The 26,788-nt window shown below is 41.2% G+C and overlaps 1 protein-coding gene across 1 annotated transcript in view; it reads right to left on the reverse strand.

The window, feature by feature from the left end:
• Positions 1-16,089, reverse strand: part of COQ8A (coenzyme Q8A) — a 571,755-nt gene extending 555,666 nt beyond the window's left edge. The window contains exon 1 of the mRNA XM_044059595.1: positions 15,742-16,089. The gene's annotated coding sequence lies outside the window, so the exon portion shown is untranslated. The remainder of the gene's footprint in view (positions 1-15,741) is intronic.
• Between the last annotated feature and the right edge of the window lie 10,699 nt (positions 16,090-26,788).

Genomic DNA, 26,788 nt, shown 5'->3' on the forward strand with positions numbered 1-26,788 from the left:
GATCTGGTATGACAGGAATGTCGAGCCGGAGAGTATGGTGTGGGACAGCAGGTTATGGTGCTCATTCTTTTCATACACAATAAGCTGCAGGCAGCTTGGGAGGGAGCCTTCGATCAGTGATGCTAACTATATGGTAAAACTGCTAGGCAGGGGCACAAAACTATACCATGTTAACAGTGAAACCTTACCATGATAGGGAGGCCATCGTGCTAAGTATTTGCAACAGGTGGCAGGAGGAGTCTTGGAATCTATGGGTATATCGATCCAGCTAGCAAAATATCAAGTTACTAAAGGTGGAGCATAGGATTGCAATCATACGACATGACAGTGCAGCACTGTAGTGGGGTCAGCGATGCCAGTACAGATGGACTCCCAATACAGGGCATGGGTTTATGTAGTCCCAAACAGGCCAATTCCTCTCAAGCAACGTTTCTCAAGGGTCACTTGAAAAACTAGCTTGAGTCTTCAAATGAGAGAAGAGATGTGATGATGTGAGGTATTGCCAGCTATGCCAGGAGAAGTAGGGCAGTGGATGTGTAACATATGCCAGCACAGCCAGCTGGAATTGTGTTATCTGTATATCAAACTGATTTGTACAGATAGTTGTGTTGAAAAATGTATTTGTAAAGTTGCTTGTGTTAAAATGTACCAAAAAGAGTGCCTTGCTGGACAGAAAAAAATATATACATGTATTACTTTAACTGTTTAATGTACATGTTTTAACAGACAGTATTGGAAGAGAAAATGTTAATTTCAATCCACCTAACTTTGAAAATAGTTTTGAAATTAAAATTACCTTGCTTAGGCCATAAAGATTATATCTTACAGTTTTCAATGTAGCCAGAGACAAAGTCAGTACTAGGAAGCTTTCTGCATTGTCTTTGGGATGAACTAATTGCTACTCAGGAAGGCTGGAGGTTTGAAATTGTTTTAAGACTTCCAGAAGCTGCAACAGATCTTATAAAGGCTCTCTGTGTTTTGCATTACTGATACATATGTGCTAAATTCTGACAGCTTCTAGCCAAGGAGGTAGCATGGGAACCAGAAGTCAGCTGACCAGATGTACATGATATTCTGTAATCTAGGTAAAAAATTATGTTTAAAACACTAGGCGCAACTGAAGTCTCATAGCAGTGTTTTTGGAACCCGACTGAGAAGGACCCCCCCCCCCCACCTACTTCATCTTACCTTGGTCTATTAAGTGATCAGGGAACAGTAAATCTTTAGATCAGTCAGGAAAACATACTGAGATTAAGTACTGTTTTTCCTATATCTGTGTAAATCTGAGTGTGTGTCAGCTGCTTGGAGCAGGGACACAATGCATTGGTTTTACACAGAGGGTGCTGGATAACTTGGCTTGGGCACTTGTCTGAGGTCTCAACTCTATACCGAGGCTTCTCAGTGTAGATGAAGTGGCTGCTAGTATTCAAAGGATCTTCTAGATCTACACATTGTGGCTCATCAGGCAGATCTTACAGAAATTACAGCATGTGGGTCACGCAGTTTAGTGTTCCCAGGGTCAGGGCTGAAGATGCCAGCACTGCCTTCCAAAGTGCAGGATTGAGCTTCACTGTCACGGCTAAAACTGTTATATCTGGCTGGGTGACTGCACAGATGCAGCATTTCTCAGTGAGCTGGAAAAAAATAAATAAATAAATAAATAAATAAATCAGCACTTGAGTCATCCTCAGGGATTTACCTGCAAAGGTTACACCCTGTAAAAACTAGTGCACCACATTGCATATTATCGCAACCAGATTTTCGTGGTTACGAAAAGCGCATACCTGCACAGATAGGAGTGCAGGAAACACTTATTCCAAGCTGTTAGAAGTGGAAAAAATAACTGTACGTTACTTTTAGGAACGGTTTTGCGTGCCTTACAGATGCCTCAAATCTTGCATCCTGCTTTCTGGAACTGTAAACGGATTGGACTGGTAGGTTAACATCAGTTTTCCACACAGCTTTCCCATCAAAGAGGATTTCAGTGTTGTGCTTCTGAAAGTGATCACAAGCTGTGGGAAAACTGATGTTAACCTACCATTCCGATTCGTTTACAACAGCAGAAAGCAGGAGTGTGGACTTGAGGCTAATATCTGAAGACTGAGTCGCTCGCCACGTGGTGTGAAAAAATGATGCCAGTCAATGTGTTCCTCCCCACAAATACAGGCACAGCTTACTTATTTTTCCTTAACTACAGCTAGGTAACAGTATTCTGTTGTTCATTTCAGTCCTACTAAATGGAAACGACTGAGGTTGTTGCAAACCAGAGAACACATTACACACTGTTACATATCTGGTTGCAATAATGCACAAGTACCATATATATAATTTTTTAAAAATGTTTAGAAACCCAACATCCTGCATGTGTGTGCACTCTCTCAGCTCCGCCCAACCATTAAGATGGCATAATGTTACTGTGAATGGGCAAACTGGTACAATTTCAAGACAAACTTTACAAAACTATAAAAAAAATGGTCATAACTCCCAATTTTTAATCTCAGAAAAAAAATTACAACTTCTTGACTTTTTCTTATTACACTCCATGGTAATGTAACCAGCCTATCAACGTTACCTAAAAGCCATTTCTTGAAAGATGCAGAACATTGTTAAGCATCAGCTTAGACATATTCCAGGTAAGTAAGAATACAGTAAAGAATGCATTTGTCAATTTTGCAAAACATAAAGCACAAATATCTGCACAGTATTTTCTGAATTGTAGGGTCTTGTTAACTTTCTGAAAACCTAAATATATTAAGAGTTTATCTTTGGAAACACATGTTCTCTATCTCTAAACACTAGCATGCAAATACTGAAGATAAAATCTCTGAAGCTCTGAAGTAAAGGTGCATGCTCTGAACAGAAAATGTATTCAGATTCAGGAGTCTGTACCCTCTGAAGCACAAACCAGTCCAATGGATGCACCCAGGTGCAAAATTTAATGCAAAATTAAGTATTACTATTAACCATCTGGGCAGCCTAGTGGCTTAGGAGTACGACTGCAGCCTTATAGGTCCAGGGCCTGAGACTGAGGTCACTGTCAGTATGAGCGGCCTTCTACAGTCTTAAGGTTGGATTCTCTCAGCCTCTATTTAAATACTATGTGACCCTGAGCAAATCGCTTAATCAAACAGTGCTCTAGCCAGAGTCTGAAAAAGGTCATTGTGGTTCAGTGCCTTACCCTCTAACAAATAAATTAAATAGGGTCTGTATGTCTTCTGATTTCTTCACTGATGTAGATCAATACAGGTCGATACTAAATACACAGCTCAACATGTCCTCATTTCAGCATCTTGACTATAATGTATGCCTTACCATACATGCTACACTCTCCATGTCTCCCATCTGTTTTCACTGGGTACTCCAAAGTGCTCAACCTCCCAAAACCTAACTGGGTGACTGGCTACCCAAAAATGTCTACATGCCATGCTTATCTTGTTGCCTTGGTCATAGCTGAAAAAGAGAGAGTCCATGGGTCCCCACTTTCCTGGTCAACACAAGATACAAAAGTAAGTAAATAAAAAAAAATATTAACAACCAGCAGAAAAAAAGGCAAAAAAGAGGATAAAGGTTATTACTTTTATTAGCGGGTACAAGCTGAAACAAAAATCTCAATAACATCACCATTAAAAACAAAACCTGGGGGCAACTAGGGTACAGGCCACCCAGTACTATTATGCAACAGCAAGCTGAAGTTGAAAGAGTAAACCAGCCAGTTTGATCTTGTAAATATAACAGGAGTTCAAAGACTCTGAAAATTAATTTTCTGCATTGGACAAAAATGGGAGATAACATTAAGAAAGTTGAATGGAAGAAGTCCCTAAAATATGGAAAAAGAAAACGTTTGACTGATGAGATACTGAACACGGCTCAGAAATGCAAAGTAGCAGCAGCTAACACCAGAGGGGATACAGAACTTGATACTTAGAGCAACGTGGCAAGGAGACCTAAAATACTACAAAAGAAAAGAGACAGACTGCACCAAAGATCAGCTTTCCCAAAACAGACAACTAAAGAGTAACTTACCAACACCTTGGATCAGAATGTTAAAAAGATGCTGAAGGATCTCTGTAGAACACCGAGAAAAAAAGGTGAAAAGTCTACACCGACTCATCATACATTAAACAATAAACAGATTAATCCTTTCAATGTGTACATTACAATAAGGAGCCAGTGGTGATAAAAAAGCAGAAGTCATGGACAGCCAATTTCAAAAGATCTGTTACACACCAATGTTGAAAAGTAATCACAATTACTCTGACCTAATAAAATTCTCCTGAAAAATTATTTAGTGGAGACCAACAACTATTCTTTGAACACAAATTGCAAAAAGTGAAAGTAGGATTCAGAAAATGACAGAGCAAGAGAGGTACTGCAGATGAGAACTAGAGCCTTGCAAAAAAAAATACCAAACATGTTTCACTGAATATAGCATAAACACAAAAAAGGATATGGTTGGTACTATAGTAAGTTAGTTACTGTAAGTACAAGGAAAATGACAATCCATAACCTACTGACCTATTTCTTGCAAATGTATCACAAACATGCCTGGTTATACAGTACTTTAACAAGTGAATAAATGCCTTTAGTAAGTAAATGTGCTCGAAAGAGAATTTTTTTTTTTACACTGCTCATGTCTTAACCCATTTCACCTTTCTTCAATGCTGTGCCTGCAAGTGTTGTTCTAGAACTGCTAATGCATTATTTGTACAGTCTAAGAACACTGTATGCACGTCTGGGCATATCTAGCCACAGAGATACAAACTACCACCACATACATTTCATATAAAAAAAATATTTTTTTACTATCAAGTCTGTTAACAATGGCCAGACTCAGTAGCACTAAAGAGTTCAGTATGCAACTTAAACTCACATTTTATTTTGATCTTGCTGATGCTTCTGATCTGTAGTATATTAGGATGCATGCAAGCCTTTGTGGACCTACAGATGATTCTCAGACCATTGCACGTGTGTAAAAATTAGCGATCATGCCATTAAACTGTGACGTGAGGTGCCACGAGCACAGCAGGAGTAGCTGCTGACTGATCTCGGAGTAGGTTATCTAGCACACTGCTGTCACATCCAAACACAATATCAGTAAATCAAATGGTTAACTGGAGTATCCAATATATACACACACACATATACTTCATAACCCTTTATCGCTCCAAGGGCCTTCTACTCTTGCAACCACTTCTGTTGTGGTGCATCCCTTCAAAGAGGAAGCACTCCCAACAAGTGCATGTATACTATCCTGCATGCAAAAAAAAAAAAAAAAAAAAAAAAGGGCAGATCTCACACACACACACACACACACACACACACACACACACACACACACACTTAAGGAACCAGTCCTGGCCTTGCAGCTTGTTGCGTTGCATGTCCATAGGGAAATGCACTGCATCATCCGGTCTTTTGTAGCAATTTGCAAACTGCTACTGCAGCAAGCAGCAGTGTAGGGTCTGGCTGAGGTGTTCCACAAACACAGACACAACCATCTGCTTTCCAAAAACATCTGTAGCTACCCGAGTTTGGGGGTCCACTGATGTGCCCATCACATGTTACATAAAACAAGGGGCGAGCAGCCATATTCTCCTATGCCGTGAAGCACTGTTCAATATTGTCCAAAGCACATTACTGTGCTCTAGAGAGCAGGAAGAGTTCATTCCAGTGGCCTTCCTTTCCAACTCTGAACACGGCAAAAAAAAAATCAGGATAAACGTGTCAAATTCAACCCATGGGATCTTCTGCATGAAGGCCTCTATCACTCTTCAGTTGTGATAGCAGCTATTACCTCTAATGAGACCGCCTATGCGATGCACCCACAAACATTTGAAATCACAGTTTTAGAAGCAATATGCAAACAAACTTATTGCTTTGTCAATTGCTCACTCCCTTGAATCTCAATCATATACTGTTTGCATATTCCTTAGGATGTGGACAAATGCATAAGAGCTTCCATCACAAATCATTTTAACAATCAAACAAAATGCCACATTCCTGGGAAGCAAAACAAAATTGAACCATGTATAATAGCATGTATTTGCAAACAGTAAAACAATTACAGAAAAAGCAGGCACTACTGCAATAATGACAAACAGAAGAGAAATACTCTGGAGAAAAGATGTTCAATACAGGCTGTCCACACCATGGTCATGCAAAACAGCAACCATTTCCTTACAAAATATTCTGGTACAAATGTCACCCTTCTTTGCCAGACACTGCAGCTTAAAGAACACACAAGTTTTACTGATGCGCACATAGTTACTGAGAAAAGTTACAATGCTTTCATAAACTGTGCACTCTACGCAATAAGCATTCTGGTAAACAACTGCAATTTGTAGTAATAAGTAAAATAAAAATGCATACTGAGCCAAGTAATAAAGAACTGCATGCTTCATGCCTACATTTCACTCTCTTACTTAAAAAAAAAAAAAAAAAAACAGTTGTCTAGACTCTAGACTGCATTTCTTTGTCACGATAAAGAAAAGTATTTAAGTTGGTGTGCAGAACCTTCTTGCACAACTGTTACAGTTAAGTAATTTTCAACTTCAGGAAACTATATCCAGTTTCTTCAGTATGTATGCAGATCTTAGCAGCCATCAAACAATATAGCTCCCTTTACTTTCATACATTACCAAATTGCCTAAAATCAGTACAGCTTACATTACACCAACAGGTACAGTGCAGATCTAGGAAAAAAATGAAATGGAAGGTTGCCACTCCAAATAAATTGTGCAACACCAATGTAACATTTCCATTTACTGTCTAACACAGCTACAAAAGTAAAACTAACTACATTTCATAACTTAAATGGATTGTGCCACTACTGATCATCAGAATAGTCTGGGCAGCTATTACCTGCTGACTCATTCTGCCCTGTCATTCAAGGTCAACAACACTGCAAGTCTAGGGATTCCAATGGCTTGCACAGGTTATCTTCTCCTTAGAAATTTTATGTTGTTACTCTTGTTTATTAGGTCCCTTAACATACACGGCCTTGTAACAGGGGTTGAACCAAGTTTTCCAAGTACTGTTGGAATGCCTGCGAACATTTGTCTTTTAGTGACCTACGTACAAGAATCTGGGCACAATGCTTTCGGGCTCAAGTGATGTGCTCACATTCTTTAAAAAAAAAAAAAAAAAAAAAATTGTCAATCTCCTACCATTTGGGTGGTTATGGGTTGTGGGAAGGTGTAAGCTGGGGGGAGCACATGGAGAATGAGGGGAAGAAGAGCTCTTTTGTAACACAGCCAATTCATGACAACTTGCCAAGGTCCCAGGTTTCCCTTTTGGTCTGCTTGCCATTTTCCTTAGAACTGGCTCTTCCCTTACGGCTGCTCGCTCTTATTTTACCTCAAACAGCCCAATGGCCGAAAGGTTTTGGAAAGGAATGATATATTAGATCACATAGTGGCTTACTGAAAAGCAATGCCCAAGGTTTCAAACTCAAAGTTGTCACAGTTGGGGAGCTGCAAATGTGTTATCACCAGACCCGACTCACTTCAGATTCCGCAGGTATGTGGTTAACCTCCCAGGAATCCTTCTGTGTCACCAGCACTGCTCCTTACATTTTTTGTGTGTGTGTGCAGCATCCGTGTACAACTCTGCCAACGGCACTGTGGTCCTGGTATGTAGCCTTTCCTGGTTCGAGCAGTGCCGTCAGAAAAGGCTGTGAATGTAGAACCACCACCAAGGAACATGCCCTGAAAGTAGACTGCCACATTAAACAGAAAATGCAACTTGAACATCACTTTGAAACCGTCTTGCTGTTTGGTCTTATGTAAAAGAGACTAAAGCTAATCCAGCAATACAGTACACTAGATATCCACATACGCCAATACAGTGAAAAAAAGTACTCTCCCCAATTTGCAGAGGTAGGGCAAAGACTGACCAAATGGACTGAATGATCCAAGTTAAACTAGGCAGCTACCTTAATTTACTTTAGAACCTATTTTTCCTTTACGTCTGTCTGCTTAACTGACGCATGTTGCAGAAGGATAACCCCACACTGCATCCCAGAAAAACAATATTCAATCAATGGCATCGTCACTGGAGGGACCAGATTGGGGAGAAAGGCTGCTCAGTCTCACTGCAACATTAAGAGCCAGGCAAGCTTTCTGATGCAAATGGTACCGAGGAGCCTGCAAAACTGACGCATAGTGGGAGAGGTTTAAGATACACTCCCTAGTAGCAGTATGACACTACAAAACCATTATCAGTCTCTTCACCTGCCCCAGACATAGGCTGCAGGGATCCAATGAATAAGGGGAGGAGCTGGTGGGGGTGTTAAAGAGAGGTTAAACACACCGCTTATGGCACATTTGGTTAAAAAGCACCAAATGTAACTCAAACATGCTTACAGAAGCTACAACAACTAAGAATAACATCTTCCAAGATCTAAACTTAATTCTCCCAAAGCTTTGGGTTCAAATGCAGAAAATAAGCTTTTCTAAGTAAGCAACAATGCCTATTACAGGGAAATAACCCTATCACCTGGGGGTGGATGGCTAGACCCTGCAGATGGAGGGACTTTATGTATTTAGCAGATGGCCTTGGCATCTCTTTTGTTGAGGTTCAGCATATGACATTGGAATTTTGCATATGACACTGGAATTTTTAAGAAACGTGTTTGTTTCTGAAGTTGTTGAGGAAACAATTATTTTCCTTGTTTTGTGTACTGTGTGGTGCATTTTCTGTGAACTGGTTGATTTTGTTAATGACCGCCATAAACTCATACATGGGTACATATGCTATTGAGCAAAGTTTTTATTTTTGCCATCTTTACTTAATGAGCAGTAAATGAGGCTAGAATGGGTTATCCAGTGTTAACCTGTTAGTATAGGTAAGCCCAAATTTTCTGTTTCCACATTCTGTGATTCAGAGCTGCAATTCTACACGCTGTAATGGTAAATCAAATATAAAGGTTTATCAAAAGGACTACCTTATCAGTGTGGGGAGGAGAACCAGCAAGAAAAGTAAATAAGCATTCTAGATGCCCTCTACCTAACCTAGAGAACATAAAAGGGAACCAACCACCAGATGTACACCTATGACAAACACCGTGCAAGAACAAATGATAAAGAAGGAACTTGCATACCAAAATATTGCACACGGCTATAACACAGCAGCCTCCAAAAGCAAAGCCAATAGAAGGAAACAGGCTGCCAACTACAGCCTGCATATGCGGCTAAGCAGAGAAGAGAAAGAACATTGCAGCCTGACAATATTACAGACTAGACGCAAGTGTTATTACACCCTGAAATTGTTGCAAAGCTGGAAGTAGAAGTTACTAGCAGAATGCAAGAGAAGTCACTCTCTGAGGATATAGACGAATGCAGTGAAAGAATTCAGCTCAAGCTGTGTATTTTCAAGAACTTTCTGCCAAGCTAAAACAGAAAACCCAAGAAATCCAAGCAGCAGGTGGGTGTTAAAAAGTAACAAGACAAATTTTACCACAGTGGTTAAAGAGTGAGAAACAGTACTGGACAAAGTTTTAACTCACTTATGCTAGTATAAGACAGAAATATAACATAACGGCAAAGACTGTGTAACAAGAGAGAGTTTATAAGTACGGAAAAAAAGGTAAAACTGAAAACAAAACAAACCATGTTTTAAGATACCATTTTTAGAGGAAAGGCAACCCAGAGGGGAAAGACAGTGGAAGGCTGTTTAGTCACCCAGAGACAGAAGTAGAGCAACACACAGAAGACTAGAAAATATTAAGGACAAAAATAACTTTGACCAAAGTCCTAATGATAATCCTTTGAGCCAAAATACAGCAACTCTAATCAAAAGGAAAAAGGTTCTATGCATCAGATTCATAAAGAAAGGGAACAAGAACATGTACAGACAGTAGCTTACAAAGAATGCTGGTATGAGTTACCCCTTACAAGAAAAGAGTTAGGCACAGAGGCTACATGCTTGCTTAGTATTTTATTTTTCCCCCAAGTTACTCTGATTTGTAATAATACCCAACATCCTCTTACCTCTTATCCTTTTCACAGTTGTAGGATCATAAACTGAACTAAAACTAGTTAATTACAGGATTTGCTTAACTAATCTGTAGTCCTTCAACACTGACAGACCCCATCCCCACACCCTTCCTTGAGTATCACACTTGCCAGTCTACTGCATGAGCCTTGTACGACTCAGGCCATAGTACGTCCATCTCACAACATAGCATTTCTTGTGCATTAACATGTACAACTTTCAGTGTGGAAATCTGGCACACTGCAAGATTTTTTTAATTAAACGTATAATCTATTTTACATTATTCTACTTGCATTCTTTTATCTTAATTTAATTACATTACATAATACTTATGTTTTGTCTACACTAACGTCATTGAACGTGAAAAATTGGTACCACTTCTCTGTGCTGTGCAGCGATTTCAACTTACTAAACAATACTGATACAAAAGTCCTCCAAGTTAAAATGTGGAACTCAGGAACCTTTGGGATCCCTCCAGTCGCTTGACATGTTTAGTAAGATGCACTATAGGGGGCACTGTATTCAACAAGGAGTCTGATCAGTGCAAAATATAGAGGGTTAAAGACTTCTCTGGATCTAGAAGAAAATACCCTTTGCAATCAGCTGTGCCAGACAGAAGATTTTCTGACCACTGTATACAAAAATCCCTGAAACTGCTGGGTACCATGGCTGTCTATAGATGAAAGTGACTAACTCTGGCCTACAGCAAATGCTAGTTATAATTCTGGCTTCGATGAACTAATGCATATCTGTATGAAACAAACTGGACTCTTCACTGTGGTTGGTCATAGTCTTTTCTGAATTAAAATGAGAAGAAAGAGAAGAAATCAATTGCTATCTTTTTTTATATACGAGTTGCATCTAGTAACAAAAAATGGCCATAACTGCTACTGCTGGGTATGGGGACCATCTGTGGATGAAGATTACATACCCTGTTTAACTAAAATCTAGTTTTGCAGGACTTCTTTATAAAGGCAAGTTAGAATGCTTTTTTATAGCAGTTTATAAATCATAACCAGACAACTAAGGTACACATATGCACTCAATAAAATGTCTAACTGATGGGTACAGAGACAGCCTGTGAACAAAATCAACTTAATCCTGTCATTTTATCACAGTTATACAGTCACTGAACTGGCTTTGCAGGAGTAGTATTATACAATGTATTGCATTCAATAAAATGGAAGTAAATTACATTATTGCTCTGGCTTACGCATATATGTGTATGGGGCGGGAGGGGGTTGCAGTTTATTCTACAATAACTAGTTAGCCATACTTTCTTCCATTTTCCATCACACTCATACACTAACCCTGTACATAAGGATCTGCATTTGACAGTCTGGGTAGGTTGTGCATGAAAGCAACCGATTACTGCCGCAATGCTGCAGTAAGTTGTATTGTCATCTCACAGTGCTTGGTTCTGTGGTTAAATTCTTGTATGTGGTTCCTTCAGTGTAGAATATAGATGCCCTCCTTATCTCCACCTGCATTTTATTCAGGTGTTCCGAATTCCTCCACAGGAGAAAAGCATGTCTTGGGTGAACCGCTGTTTCTCCAATTTGCATGTGGGTAAGTGTACAGTGTGCATCTGTACATGCACATCTTTTGATCTACCTGGCTTGTCAAAGTATGTGTGTGTGTGTAAGCATAAGAAAAAATATTAGGAATTTTATTTGTGGTCACACTTAGTACTGTGGGGACAGGGGGATCTACTTTCGAATTAACAAAATCCCAAAACGCAAAATGTTAAGACCAGAACTGCGAAAGTCCATTTAGCTGAAAGTTGAAAATATTGACGGTTACAATGCTGTAGTGAAGTCTTGTGCAGTATCCCTTTAAGATTTTATAGTCTGTAGGAAAAAGTATGGCGACCATTAGGTGTTTACGGAGTGAAACTTTGGATAGGTATGAAATACATTTTTGTTTTCAGTGGAAACATAAAGGAATAAATGAAATGTTATAGGTAATGTTTTTTTTTTCGTATTTGTTAACTGGTGCCTTGGTAAGTGTGTGCATTTAAGTACGAGACTGTGTTGAACCCAAGATGCGCTGCCAGAACGGTATTATTTACAGTTCTCTCCAGTGTAGTGCGATCTCGGAGTTGATATATTAAAATTAGCAGGGGGGTGTGGGGGGTTCAGGGAGGCTTGCCCCACTTAAGCACAGATAATTAGATATGTGTATGTTTTTATTCTTTGATGTGTTTTACAGTGGTGCAGGGTTAGTAGGGTTACCACCTGCCCCTCTTTGCGAGGGATAGTCCCACTTTGGGCAGTTGTGTGCTGTGAAAAACCCTAAAAATAGCAAATGCCCTGAGATTTTAAGACAAAATGTATTTCTTAAGTTTTTTTTAATGCCTGTATAAAACAGTTATTTTTTATCTGAAACACATAAATATTATATGAAATAGCATAAGCACTCAATTGCTACAAAAATAAGCTTTTATTTTGGCAAAAAATTGAAGTTCTATCCTTTGCACTAGCCTTGGGTATGTTTTGTCCTGCAAAATCTCACATTTTTGCAAAAAATGTCCCATTTTGGGCATTTGAAAAGGTGGCAACCCTATTAGCTTCGCTTGCTTTTTAGTTTTTCGATATTTTGAGTTATGGTATTTTAAACTTTCAGCTTAATGAATTTTCACAGTTGTGGTCTTGACATTTTACATTTCAGGATTTTGTTAATTTGAAAGTAGATCCAAACAGGTACATAGTTGCTGTCAAACATATATACACTCCATCTCTCATTACTCCTATTTCCATATTCTTGAAAGACCAGCTACAGAGTTGCCGCAGCTATCTTAGTGATGAAAAAAAAAATCTGCACACAGAGCCCCAGCACCCAGTGTCCCATTATATTGGCCTATCAGCCCAACGGCATTTATAAGCCTAGCCAGAATGTGTTTGCTTTCGCCTCCCCTTTAAATTAGTTTCCTGGGCCTCTGTCTAGCAGGGCCACTGAAGTAATCCCAGGGGTAAACCTACGATTTCCCATCCACTCATCAAGATTTCTCTTGAAGAGCGTCAGCGAGGGGCTCTGCCTAACATAAACTGGAATTCTATTCCAGAGCAAGGGAAGTCTCTGAGACAGGAATCTATCCCTCCAGCATGTCCAGTTTATTGTTGTGCTGAGGTTTAGTTCACCGGAGTGTGTGGCTCTAAGAGATTTGGTTTTCTTGAGGTGGAGCATGTCCATTAACTCCGGGTTGGACATGGCCTTATACGTCAGGCAGAGATCACCTCTGAGCAGACGGTAAGCAACCATGTAAAGCTTGAGTTTTTTTTTTTAAAAGAGCTGCATAGGGTATCTCTGAGGCCCACAATCCTATTGGTGAGGTACTTCTATGGTCTTTCCAGCTGTTGCAGGTGTCGAGTAAGGTACATTCCAAATGGGGCATTGTACTCAATTATGGGCCTAATAAGTGATGAGTAGAGGGGCTCAAGGACCTCTCTTGATCTAGAGGTGAACCCTTTTGTGATTAGGTAGGCTACAGTGAAGGAATTTCTAACTACTTTGGCAATGTGATTATAGAAGGAGAGGTTGCTATCTACCTGGGTCCCCAGGTCCCTAATTACATATTCCGCACTTAGTGGATTACCACCTATGTGATAATTCGTGGGCACTTTGTTTTTCCCAAAGGGGATGACTTATGCATTTTTTGGCTTTCAGCTTGAGGCCATGGTTTTGACACCAGGTACCTGCCTCTGTGAGACCCTTCTGGAGGATGTCTGTGTCAGCTGGTGAGTCGATTATGGCCCCCAGTTTGCAGTCATCTGCGAACTTGTCAGCCATAGTCCTCCCATGCTTGTCTGTACCTCAGAGAAGTATATACCGAACAGGAGGGGTGCCAGGGACGCCACTTGTAACTGGTTTAGAGTCGGACATGAGTAACTAAATGAGTTATGCAGACCCAATCAGAGAAACTGCAGGAAAGAATTGTGGGGATCTAGGAGCCCGGTAGTCTAGTTCTCTTATAACATGTTTTTGAACAAAATATAAGCTAATAAATCAAAATCAAGATGTTGTTTTGCTTTAATACACAGTTGGCATATGTTCCGGATAATGAATCTGAAATAAATAACTCCAGGAGGCCAGTGGGTGGAAGAGGTGGTCTCATCAAAATGGTCCTAGTTTGGACCCACAACTGCTACAGCTAGCAGTAGTAGCTCATGGTCCATGATCAGCAAGTATGCAAAAATAACTTTTTAAAAATATGATGATCCATCAACAACTGTCCAGTCTGGCTAGGGATATGAAATTATGTACTCTGCAGAATATTCCAGAAATATATGCTGCACTTCTATAACCTACAATGAGTTCATCTACCACCCCTCCCAATGGACTGGAGACTGCTCCCCTAAAACGAAGTGTAGTAGTGCAACTAAAACTTTTGTAATTTTGATTGTAATGGTAACACTGCAGTGAATGGTGTAAAACATCCCCAGATGTATGTACTGGCTCGCCTAAGAATTACCTGCACACAACTTGAATACCACTACCTGCACCCCAGATGCTCCTTTTCAAACAATGCATTATTTCTGCACTTCATTCTGATATTTGACTGAAATTCTAAAGTAGCACAATATTATCCAATCATTTCCTAATTAAAAGTAGTTTTGTTTTGTTGTCCTCTAAAAAGAGACAGTCGATATTCCATTAGTGAAGACGGTTTGACTATCGGTTTAAGGTTTTCTGGAGCTAAAAAAAAACATCAAATTAACAGACTGCAAAAAAATCATTTATTTACGTCTCAATTTGTTAACAGGAAGTTCTGCCACGACCAGAATTCAATACATATATAACCACGTTTTCCAAGAATTTCCAATTTAAAACTCCAAAGTGAAACTTTAGTCTCACGTCCCTCCTTTACCCACTTCTAATTCTGGGTTTCACAAAGATCTACAATTCAAACAACCCCCCCCCCCCAAAAAAAAAATAAATAAATTAAAAAAAAAAAAAAACCTTCCAGAGTGATGTGCTGGTTAGAACATCAATAAAATTAGCTAAACATTCAATGCCTTTCCAAAAGAACACTGGCTAATTGCCAGCTATTTCGTACGTGTTTCCCCTTCACATTAGAAACTTTAACAAATTGTCCCAACTTCTACTCTGCCAAAAGCCTCCCACAATGACATCAGCAAGCAAACACGTTTCTTCCTGTTTAACAACAGGAAAGTAGGCTAAGCGCCACGCCCCTTACAGCAGTAAACAAAACATACCATCAGCTGCAGAGGTAGTGAACAAACTCAAGAACCAGTGGATTGGGAATAAATAGTTAACCGTATACAAGCGGCAATATCACACACTACTTTATTTCTTGTGTTAATACTGATTTCCACAAAATATTACGCCAAGATTATCCTGGCTCCCGACTACATATTGAAAATATGTCATGTCAGAATGCCTCCCTTAACCACTGAATGTCCATAGCAAGACGCATATAGCTTTTGCCCAAAGTTATCTAAAAATAACTTTACAGCATTTAAGCATTATTTACATTTTACAATAATGTTTTCATAAATCAGCTGCGGGCCCAACACAAGTCCACCACAGGACGTTGTAAAAAAAAAAAAAAAGGAAACATTCTACATAACCACTACAATGAAAAGCAAAGCCATATTGTATGGCCCATATGCTTGCCTCCTGGGGGTGAAATATAAACAAAACATTGCAGCAAGTAACCACAAACTGCACAAGTCAGAATCAAGCCCAAATAAAAAAGGCCTTTGAAAGCCACACACAGACACTTACCCACTGCGCAGTATACCGTAGTGCCTGCTCACTAATCCCACAGCGAAGTAAAACTAGCCCACCACACAACGCACTCTTCTCCCTTGTTGCAGCACACTTGCACAACCTGAACAAGATCCTTACACGAGGACAGCGCAGTTTACTAAGCTGAAGCAACAGAAACAAGTTTAAGCTCCGCCCACCCCACCTTTCATTTGCTGGGCTTGATTCAGTGTCAGAAGATTAGTTCTTAATAATGGAAAATATATATGGGTTTGATCGTACTTCAGCCCTGCAACTACATTGCTTCTTTCCATACACATAGTTAATAAAGTAAAGTAAAAACAGCCTTTATAGCAATTACATTACTTTTCTAAAACCACATTCATACAAGCGTGCTCGCGGCGTGGACACAGTAACTTGGATCTAATTGGCTAGCATCTGGAGGAAAGGCCTCCCTCGTAGCCAATGAAAATGCAGCTGCTAGGGTTTTCTCCAAAAACAAGTTTAAGGGCTGTGCCGCTGGGCGATATCAAGTTCAAGGGCTTCATCTCCATGTGGGGTGGGGGGGATGAAAGTCTTTTTAAAGACCTTCTTGCACTTTGTACTGCAGAAGTCGTGGCTAAAATGGTCCACTTTGTACTGCAGAAGTCGTGGCTAAAATGGTCCGTTTTGTATCAGTCACATTGCAGTGTTAACGAATGATAAATGCAGTAGTTTATTTTCTGTTTTGTTTAAACGGGAAGGAGGGCTGGTCCGTGTAGACCATTTTTCATTCAATATCCAAAGGAGACAGTAAAATAGTACAATATCAAGACGGGACGCACCAGATAAATACGATTTTATAGTGTTTTGTGGCGAGTGCCATTACAAATATTGTCGCTGCACAACAAATTACACCATTACCAAAATATGCACTACGAAGCGGCAATATCTCACCCCGATCCCGCAGAAAATGTCATAACCACCATGCAGTGGTTTATATGGACACGTCATAGGTGTGTACTAGGCTAATGGCCCTGCAGCCTTTACAAGCCTAGCCCATAGGAATACCGGAGTTTTAATTTACAGCAGCAACGAATTTGTTCATATTGCTCTATCGCAAACAGAAGATGAAATATTTGTTTTTACAAATTACGTGAAATTTTATGCCAAAGTCTTGTACAGTGGCAAAATCCCTGGGCTACATTTGGGAGTACTGTTTTTTGCCATCCTTGGACCGGTTTATCTATCAATACAGGAAAGCAGGTTTCTGTTTAATGTGGTAGCATGGCTGGCCGTAGCAAATACTGGGCCCAATATGGACCATTTTGATGAGATCCCCTTCCTATTTACCTCAACCTTCCCTCTACTTGCTGGCTTCCTGGACTTGAGTGTTTCTGGTTAGGTATCAGGAATATATGCTACTACAGTGTATTGACAAAAATAATATATTTATTATCTTGTATTTTATCACATATTTTAAAACAGAAATCAATTATAGGTCTGTTGTATTACCCCTATATCCAACTTCTCCTGTAGTTCATTTCTCAAAGTCTGCTTAACTCACTTAGACACACTATAAGAGACTTGTTCTGATGGACTACTGAATCACTGAGTCTGCCTGGTGCTGTATCAGATGTATGCACCCTGGCTTACCAGCAGATATGTACCCAAAGTCATGTAGGACTGCCAGATCTCTTAAACCTGGGTGGGAGATCAAATTGTCTCTACACATTTCTTTCTCTCTCTCTCTCTCTCTCTCCTTTCCCTTCTTCCACCCATTTGAGTCGTGTCTTACTGCCCTTCAATCTCATTCCCGTCAATTGTCCATACTGTAAATAATTTGTTTTGTATATTACTTTCTCCATAAAAACATTATACTATATGATGTTATGACAGTGTACAGGTACTCTTCATAATGCTTTTACGGAATGATTTGTTTTGTATCATGTCTGCTTATCATTTATGCTGTATATCATCTAGACATATATTTCTCTGAATACTTGCTCTTACATTACCATTCTTGCATTAAAATTGATTAAAGTTTACTTATTTATTTTTGTGGTATAATTTCAATTGTACTTAGCCAGAACATGGTCCAGGTGGATCAGTGCTCTACCTTGGTTAGCAAACTTAAACAAAAATATATAATAAAGCTGTTTTTACAAGTTAAGTACTCTACACATTCCAGCATATTTGGAAGCTGCTGCAGATAACACCAAGCAGACCATGCTGTTAAGAAGCAGACTCATTTTGAAACATCCATAACCCCTTTTTCCCAATTTTGCACGTGGAGTTGAAGTGTCACATCAACAGCGAAAATTGTCTAGTCAATGTTCACACCACTGGGTGGCTAGTCTTGCCACAATTCTTCCATACCACACACAGGCATGCACGCTCATACCTATGGCCAATTTTGAGCATACAATCTACCAACTGTATGTCTATGGAATGTGGAAGGAAACTGGAGCACAAGGAGAAAGCCTACTCAGACACAGGGAGGACATGCAGACTCCACACACAAGGCACCCCAGCCAAGAATCAAACCAGAGAACCTCTTGCTGTGAGGCAACAATGCTATCCACTGTGCCATCCCCCCCTGACAATGAAACTGTATAAAATATCACAGTTCCCAACTCTCACTTCCTATCTATGCCCAATGTCCTCAGATGCCAGGAAATACTGGACAAATGTCAGTAGGGCAGCTGTTACTGATTGTGAGACAATGGGTGGGCCAAAAACATCATGGAACTTTTCTGACCTTCATTATACATTCTCATCTCATATCACCCCTTTCTTCCTTCATGGGCATTCAGTTATCTTCTCTACTTTCTCTGAATGGTTGGAATTCCTTACCCAGATAATTCTCATACATTGTTGCAGTCGACCTGTTTCCACAAAATCTAATAAAACTATTGAACTTCCTCAGAATACACGACAGCAATAATGATAATAGTAATAATCATGGGCCTATCCTTAGAAACAGTATTTCTTGCATACCATGCCACTTACAACTATTTCTGAAACTTTATTTTTATTTATTTAATTATTTGTTTACATGCAGATGTTTTCCAACTATGCCCCAGTCCACAGGTCAACAGGATTATATTATATTCAGGGATAATTTACAATAGTTGCTAAGCATCATGTTCTGGCTGGTTTGGCTAGTGGGAAGAAATCAGAATGCCTTTTATCAAAACCCCACAGTTTAGCTTTCTATAATAAACTCACCCCCAAAAATTTGTCCCCAGTCCAGTCCAACCATTTCTAGCTTTACATTTCCATTTGTTCTGTTTTGCATTTGAATCTGAAACTGTGATACTCATTTATGAGTGAAATGATTTCTATGCTTTTTTTCCCACTTTCAGCCAAGAGAATCACTTTAATGGCCACTTCTGCTTCTCACCAAGCAGCACACACACACACTTCATGTTTCACTACTCTGGGGTTATTTTGCTTATAATTATGACTGCATCAAACATATGTTATGTAGTCCTATCTCACCCCCATTATTATGTGTGGGTTTGGAGCCGATCCTCGGCACCGACTCAGTCGCTTATAAAGCCTGAAAACTTCTGATTGGCTTGTGGCTAATAGGTATCCCATGATGCATGCGCACATTTCCCAGATCTCATTTGCCGCGTCTTCAGTCGGAAGCTTCTTTTGGTTGGCCATGGCTAAGTGATTTAGTTCTTTATTATTAGTACTTGTTAGGAGTTTTTAGCTTTGTGTGAAGTGCTTTTCTTATTGCTGATAGCCTTATTGTAATACTGATTGTGTCATATTAACCAGACTTGACTTTTTACTGGATTTGACTTATTACTGCTATAAAATTCTTGGGCCTGTTGGCCTTTTGTGTGTGATTCCCATGAGTGTGCACTTTTAGACTAAACCGTTTTACTTAGAGGTACTAGTCTGTTCCCTTTTCCTTTACACTAGGCTCATTTAAATTAGATAACCTAGTAAAACCTCCCTTTGTTGTTTGTTGTGAGAGTTAGGGCTAGATCTGTTTAAGTTAGAGAATCTAGTTCCTCTTGTTGAGTGAGTGTGTTGGTTGCTTCTTCCAATCGCTTATATTGCTACTGCCATTATGTCTAAAGAATATAAAGGGCATAAACAGTCAGGATTTAAAAGTGTACTAAATGCTCTCAAACAATGTCCATCACTGATGGAGATAGCGTCTGTGGGCACTGATTAGGGGCCATACATCTTCAAGAAACTTGTCTTTTTTGCCATTCCTTTAGTCCTAGAGTGCTCCAGGAATGGAAGAATAAGCGGATTCTAAAAGGCATGTTAAAACCTTCCTTCAAGGAAGACCTAGCCAGTTCGTCCTCCTCTGCTAGGTCGCAGTCTTCTAGAAAAGATAAGGGCAAGACCTCAAAAAGGACTTCTCCAGCCTCAACTTCTGTGTCTGAACCTCCACAGAAGTTACTTAAATCGGAAATGGCCTCTGTCTCTTCGGCTCCACTGTCCTCGGAGCTGATCGAGATTCTGGACACGGAACTTGCAGTATCGGCACCAAGTGCTTCGGTGCCAGTCACTGGCAGTCCTCTTCGAAGCCAGTCTACGGACATTTCACCGGTCTCCCTTACTCTAAAATCACCTATATTGCAGAGAGCGAGGTCTCCCACACTATCCTCCAGATCCCCCAGGAGCTTATCTGAAGAAGACATCGAGAGAGTGGTGCTCAGACTCCTTAAGTCGTCGGCCTTGCCAAAATTTTTATCGGCTCCTACCATTTCTGTCTCGGAGCCGACTTCTGTTACCGATCCTACTCTTTTTTCTTCTCTAACCCAGATTGGGCCTTTGGAGCCGATGCTGTCGGTACCGACTATAGTGTCCTCGACTCCAGCACCCCAGGTGGTTGTCTCGGAGCCGAGCTCCACTCCGACACTGTCAGCGCTGTCCGAAGTGTCTAGGGTCTGAAGCTCTTCGGTCGGGCCTGAGGGGGACACTTGGTACCGAACCTCTTTGGTGCCAAGTCTTCCTCTTGGGGCGTTGGCCCGAGTGAGCTCAGATCCTACATCGTTCTCGGAGCCGATTCCTTTGGAGTCATCGGCGCCTATGCTCTCCTCGAAGCCGGGGTGTTGTTTGGAGCCGGAGGAATCAGTCTTCGTGAAGATAAGGAGCATGTTGGATAGTTCATCCATACCACGTAGGAGTACCGATGCTATACTCCCTCAAGTGCCGACTACGGTCTCAGTATTCTCTCTCCCATGGGATGGTAGAGACTCACAGCCTCAGGACCCCCATTTGGGTAGCCCCCAATCTTCCGAGACCTTCCCAGAAGATCCCACTGAGGTGCCCCCTCAGAAGAGATCATGTAAGAGGAAGCATGTAGACTCCCCTGATGAATCTGTCACATCTGACACTGACCTCGATGAGTCAGAGGGGTCCCCTAAGTCGTCCTCTGAAGATGTCTCCTTTGCAGACATTTTGGAGATCCTCAGGCAGAGAGGCGGCTGGCCCACCATTACCCCTTCTGATGAGGAGTCAGTGTACCTGAAGGCTTTTGGGTCTCAACCCTCTGCTTCATGGGTGTCTCCTCCATTTGACAAACTACTGGATCTTGTGAGTCAGAAAGCATGACAGACTCCTAATGCCGTGGAACCTGTCCCCAGGTGGCCAAATACATTTCTGTCCGCCCCTAAAGACAAAGAGTTTTTATCCAAGGGTCTACCTGTTGATGCCATGGTGGTGGCGGCAGCCACTAAGAAGGAGCTAGCAGAGACTTCTTCTTCTATCCATTCACCTAATAAGGAATCCCGAATGAAGGATAGGTATGGGAAACATATCTTCTCTTCAGTGGCTTTTACACTCCAATCGCTGAACTATCTATCACATTTTATGAGACTTCAGAGAGATCTCCTAAAGGAGTTAGGAGATACTCTTCAGGGTACCCCTACTGAAGCAGTCCCATCTACAGTGTCGGCTCAGTTGGCTACCATCACATCTATTGTTAACTCCTCCATGCGGCTGATCTCATACACAGCTGATGGTGCGAGTAGGGTGGCGGGTTCAGGAGTCTCATTAAAGGACATTCCTGTATGCGTCTATGCAACTTTGCTGAGCCTTTCAAGTCTACATTCACCAATGCTCCCATGGACAGATCCTCTCTTTTTGGACCCAAGGTGAAAGATACCCTCACCAGGTGTGAGCAGGAAGGAAAGACTCTCTCTGCTGTGGGAGTCCATTTTACCATTCCTTCTAGACCTTAGCCTAAAGGTCAGAAGAGCGGCAAAATGTGGTTCAAGAAATCACAGAGACCTTTCCAGAACACACAAGGTGATTCCTCCTTCAGAGGCAGGGGAGGAGGAAATAATGGTAGACGTCGCCCTAGAGGCAGGGGAGGCCCACAAAATCAGGAAAGTTGCGATTCCTTTCGTGACCATCCCTATCAGCATTCCTGATGTGGAACCGACTGTGCATCTCTGGAGCCAGTTGGGGAACGCCTGTCCTTGTACCCAGAAGCCTGGCTAAATCTCACTCGAGACAAGTGGGTACAAGACATTATCACCAGAGGTTACTCTATACCCTTTTCCCATCCACCATGCCCTCCCAAAAGGATCCCAGATGTACCACACCGTCACAGGGATCAAGCAGCTATAGAGATAGAAAAGCTGCTATTAAAAGAGTCATCCAAAAGGTCCCAACAGACCAGACAGGATTCGGAACATACTCCAGGTTCTTTTTTAGTTCCAAAAAGAACAGGGGACTGGTGACCCATCCCAGACCTCAGCAGGTTAAACGAGCATGTAAAGAAGTCCAAGTTCCGAATGGTCACTCTACAATCCATACTCCCTTTGTTAGGGAGAGACAGCTGGATGTGCTCAATAGATCTCCAGGATGCCTACTACCACATAATGATGGACAAAGCATCAAGGAGCTACCTACGCTTCCAGCTGGGAGCCAATCATTACCAGTTTTGGGCGCTGCCCTTTGGTCTCACCACAGCCCCCCAGGCATTCACCAAGTGCATGGCAGTAGTTACAGCTCATCTGCGGCGTCAGGGAATCCAAGTCTTTCCATACCTGGACGATTGGCTCCTGAACGACACCACCAGGCATCGCCTAGTTCAATCGAGAGATTCCACAATCAAGCTCTGTTCCCAGTTGGGAATCTCGATAAACTGGGAAAAGTCCTCTATTTTGCCCACTCAGTCTATAACTTTTATAGGAGCAAACATAGACAGGGTCGATATGACAGCCAGATTACCTACAGACAGAATACAGAATCTTGTGCAACAAATTTACAGGAAACTTCCTCTTCAGAGAGCCAAAGCGAAGGTGGTGTTGCAGCTTCTCGGAACTATGGCGTCATCCATAACCTTGGTAACTTTAGCAAGGCTACATATGAGAATAGTCCAATGGCTCCTGTCATCCCAGTGGTCGTTTCAGTAGTTGTCTCTACATCATCAGATTCTGATTACAGATTCTTGCAAAAAGGACCTACACTGGTGGATTCAACCAGGTCATCTTACCACAGGGCCTCCCTTTGTACCGCACCAACCCGTTGCCACTGTGACCACGGATGCCTCTCAGATAGGGTGGGGGGGCATTATCTTGGCAGGACTGTCCAAGGCACATGGCAAGAGCAGGAGGCCCATCTGCATATCAGTGTCCTACAGATGAGAGCGGTGCTTCTAGCGTTGCAAGCACTTCACGACTTTCTCCCTCTAGGGACGATAGCTATCCAGACCGACAACATGTTGGTTGTCTGGTATCTAAACAAACAAGGGGGGACCAGATCATACCCCTTATGTCGAGAGGCCCTGCGAGTTTGGAATTGGGCGATTTCTTCCCAATGCTTTCTCATTGCAACGCACACCCCAGGGACTTCCAACGTGATAGCGGACAAGCTAAGCAGGGCAATACTGTTACCTCATGAATGGTCCTTGAACCAGAAAATAGCCAGTATGATCTTCCAGAAGTGGAGACAACCCTGCTGCGACCTCTTTGCCACCCCCTTAAAACACCAAATGCAGCACCTTTTTCTCCCTCATCTCCCCTCCGGGAGAGTCTCCAAGAGATGCACTCATCCACGATTGGCCCCCGGGACTCCTTTATGCTTTTCCTCCTTTTCCACTCACCCCCAAGGTCATACAGAAAGCAATGCTGTTGGGAAGTAAGATGATCCCCATCACTCCATGCTGGCCTCATCAGATTTGGTTCCCTTTTCTCGGGCCTCACCTGTTAGACTACCCATGGACTCTGGACCCAGTGCCAGACCTCCTGACACACATGTCAGGTTCTCTTTACCCCAGTCTCCACACTCTCAAACTGACAGCATGGCTGCTCCAGTTCCGTCACTAGTCAGGCTTCATGATTTGTCTCCAGCTGTAACTCATATTATTATCTCTTCTCACAAGCCTTCGAGCAGAAAATTACATCATAGTAAATGGAAGAGATTTTCTATATGGGAACACAATAGAGAAGTTGATCCATTTACAGCTCCCATTACTATTGTTCTAGAGTTTCTTTCAGAACTCTTTCACCAAGGTTCAGCGGCTGCTACACTCCGAGTTCAACTAGCAGCAATATCTAATTTTCATGTGGGGATTAATGATTCCAGTCTTATGTTTCACAAACTGTGCAAATCCTTTCTTAAGGGTTCCATGATGTTAAGACCTCCTGTGCAAGACCCCGTTCCTCCTTGGGACCTGAATCTAGTCCTGTCTAGACTTACTCTGCCACCCTTTGAACCAGCCCATAGTTGTCAGTTGAAATTTCTGTCTTGGAAGACTCTTTTTCTGGTAGCAATAACCTCAACCAGACGTGTTTCTGAAATACAGGCTCTGTCTGTTAAACCTCCATATTTAATTTTTCACAAGGATAGGGTCTCTCTCCGGATCAACCCTTCTTTTATTCCTAAAGGCTGTTCTCAATTTCACTTAAACCAAACAATTGAAGTGCCAATGTTCTTCCCTAATCCCTCCAATAAAGCAGAGTATACATTCCACCAATTGGATGTGCACAGGCAACTACATTTCTATATCCACCGGACCAAAGAATTTAGAAAACCAGAACAGCTGTTTATTTCCTTTACTGAGGCGAGAATGGGCTTGCCAGTTTCCAAGGTTACACTTTCAAACTGGATCTCTAGTTGTATTTCCTTTATTTACAGTTCTCAGAGAAAGGAGCTACCCTTTAAAGTCAAAGCCCATTCTACCAGGTCCTTTTCTACTTCTGCTGCTTTCCAAGCCAGGACACCTATTAATGATATATGTGCAGCAGCAACATGGGCTGCTGCTTTCCAAGCCAGGACACCTATTGATGATATATGTGCAGCAGCAACATGGGCTGCTGCTTTCCAAGCCAGGACACCTATTGATGATATATGTGCAGCAGCAACATGGGCTGCTGCTTTCCAAGCCAGGACACCTATTGATGATATATGTGCAGCAGCAACATGGGCTACCCCTCATACCTTCATTTCCCATTATAAATTGGATTTAACTTCCAGGGGTAGAGCCTTGTTTGGTTCCCCGGTACTCAAGAGTATCTTCCAGTGAGCCACCCATTCAAGATGCTAGGGACGCTGTCCCACACATAATATTGGAGGCGAGATAGGACTACATAACATAAAGATGTTATGTACTCACCATAATGTTCCATGTATGTAGTCCATCTCGCCGAGCATTATTACGAACCCACCCACCAGCCCCCTTCCTGGAGGATCTGGATGCAGTTTTTCCTTTTCTACAGTGGTTTTTACCACAAGGGCGCTTTTTATTGCAGTTTTTTTCTTCCGGACCTTTGTCCTTTTTCCTGTCTTATCCTGATAGACTAGTAGCAAACAAGATCTGGGGAATGTACGCATGCATCATGGGATACCTATTAGCCACGAGCCAATCAGAAGTTTTCAGGCTTTCTAAACGGCCGAGTCTGAGCCAATTCCACACGTAATAATGTTTGGCGAGATGGACTACATACATGGAACGTTATGGTGAGTACATAACTTCTTTTTCTCTGCTATACTTTTGAATTAGTAACATTTTGTCAGAAGACAGAATGATCACAAGTTATTCACAAGTTATCTCACATCACAGTATCTTTTTTTAATTATGATTAGTGCTATTTGTTTTCATGCTCTCTGAGACTGACTATTCCACAGTTATTTCTTGTAACTGTTTTCATTAGTAACCAATCAGCAAGATATGCAAAGAAAGCACAGTACCTCTCTATCAGTCTTCAGATTAAGTCTGGTCTTACTTATTTTAGACAATAATTAGAGCAGTACACAAAACCAGATGCTTTCTCTGCATGAAGACCCACCAACAACAGAGGTATTTTCTTGTGTTCTGCTTCCCTTTGGATCATCGTTATATTAATGTTATCAAATATTTTTCTCCCCATCACAAAACTACATTGATCCATATCTATCTATTTTGGCAACACCAATGCCATTCTTTTATCTAGTATAGACATAAACACTTTATAATTGTGGCTTAAAATTGAAATTAGTCTATACAAAGCTGGGTCGAGGGGTCTTTACCCTCTTTGGGTTATACAGCCACCACAGCTTTCTTCCAAGATGCTGGTCCTTCCCCTGCTATTAAAATCATATCAAAATCATCCAGATCTTTATCACTTTCTTCCTTCCTAATTTTTAAACTTCCACAGGAGTATTTACTGATCCTGGAGACTTCCCTACAGATTGATTATGTATCGCCATTTTTATTTTATTTCCTTCTATCTGAACTATTATTTGTTGAGCCTCATCTTTCTCTAACCTTGGCATAATTAAGTCTTCCATATGTATTTCCATCTGTGCTCTTTCCTCTTTATACAAATTTCCAAAATATCTCTAATACTTCTATAGGATCTCTAGTTATTTTTCTTGTCATAGGTTCCTTAAGTTTTGTGACAATCCTTTCTGTTTTCTCGTTTTTGTTGCTAAAGTCATTTTTGTAAAAGTTTGTGTGTTCTGGAACTGTTATCAAAACTAGTTTCTTAACAGCAATCTTTCTAAACTCATATATTATCTAAATGCTACCATATTTTCTCTATTTTGAACAGCATACTACCTTCTCCAAGGATGATGCCATGTTACAACAGAAAATGATTGATTTTAACAATTGGCTTAG

The sequence above is a fragment of the Protopterus annectens genome, chromosome 1.part2 (assembly GCF_019279795.1).
Source record: "Protopterus annectens isolate FY-2018-M chromosome 1.part2, PAN1.0, whole genome shotgun sequence".
NCBI lineage: Eukaryota > Metazoa > Chordata > Ceratodontiformes > Protopteridae > Protopterus > Protopterus annectens.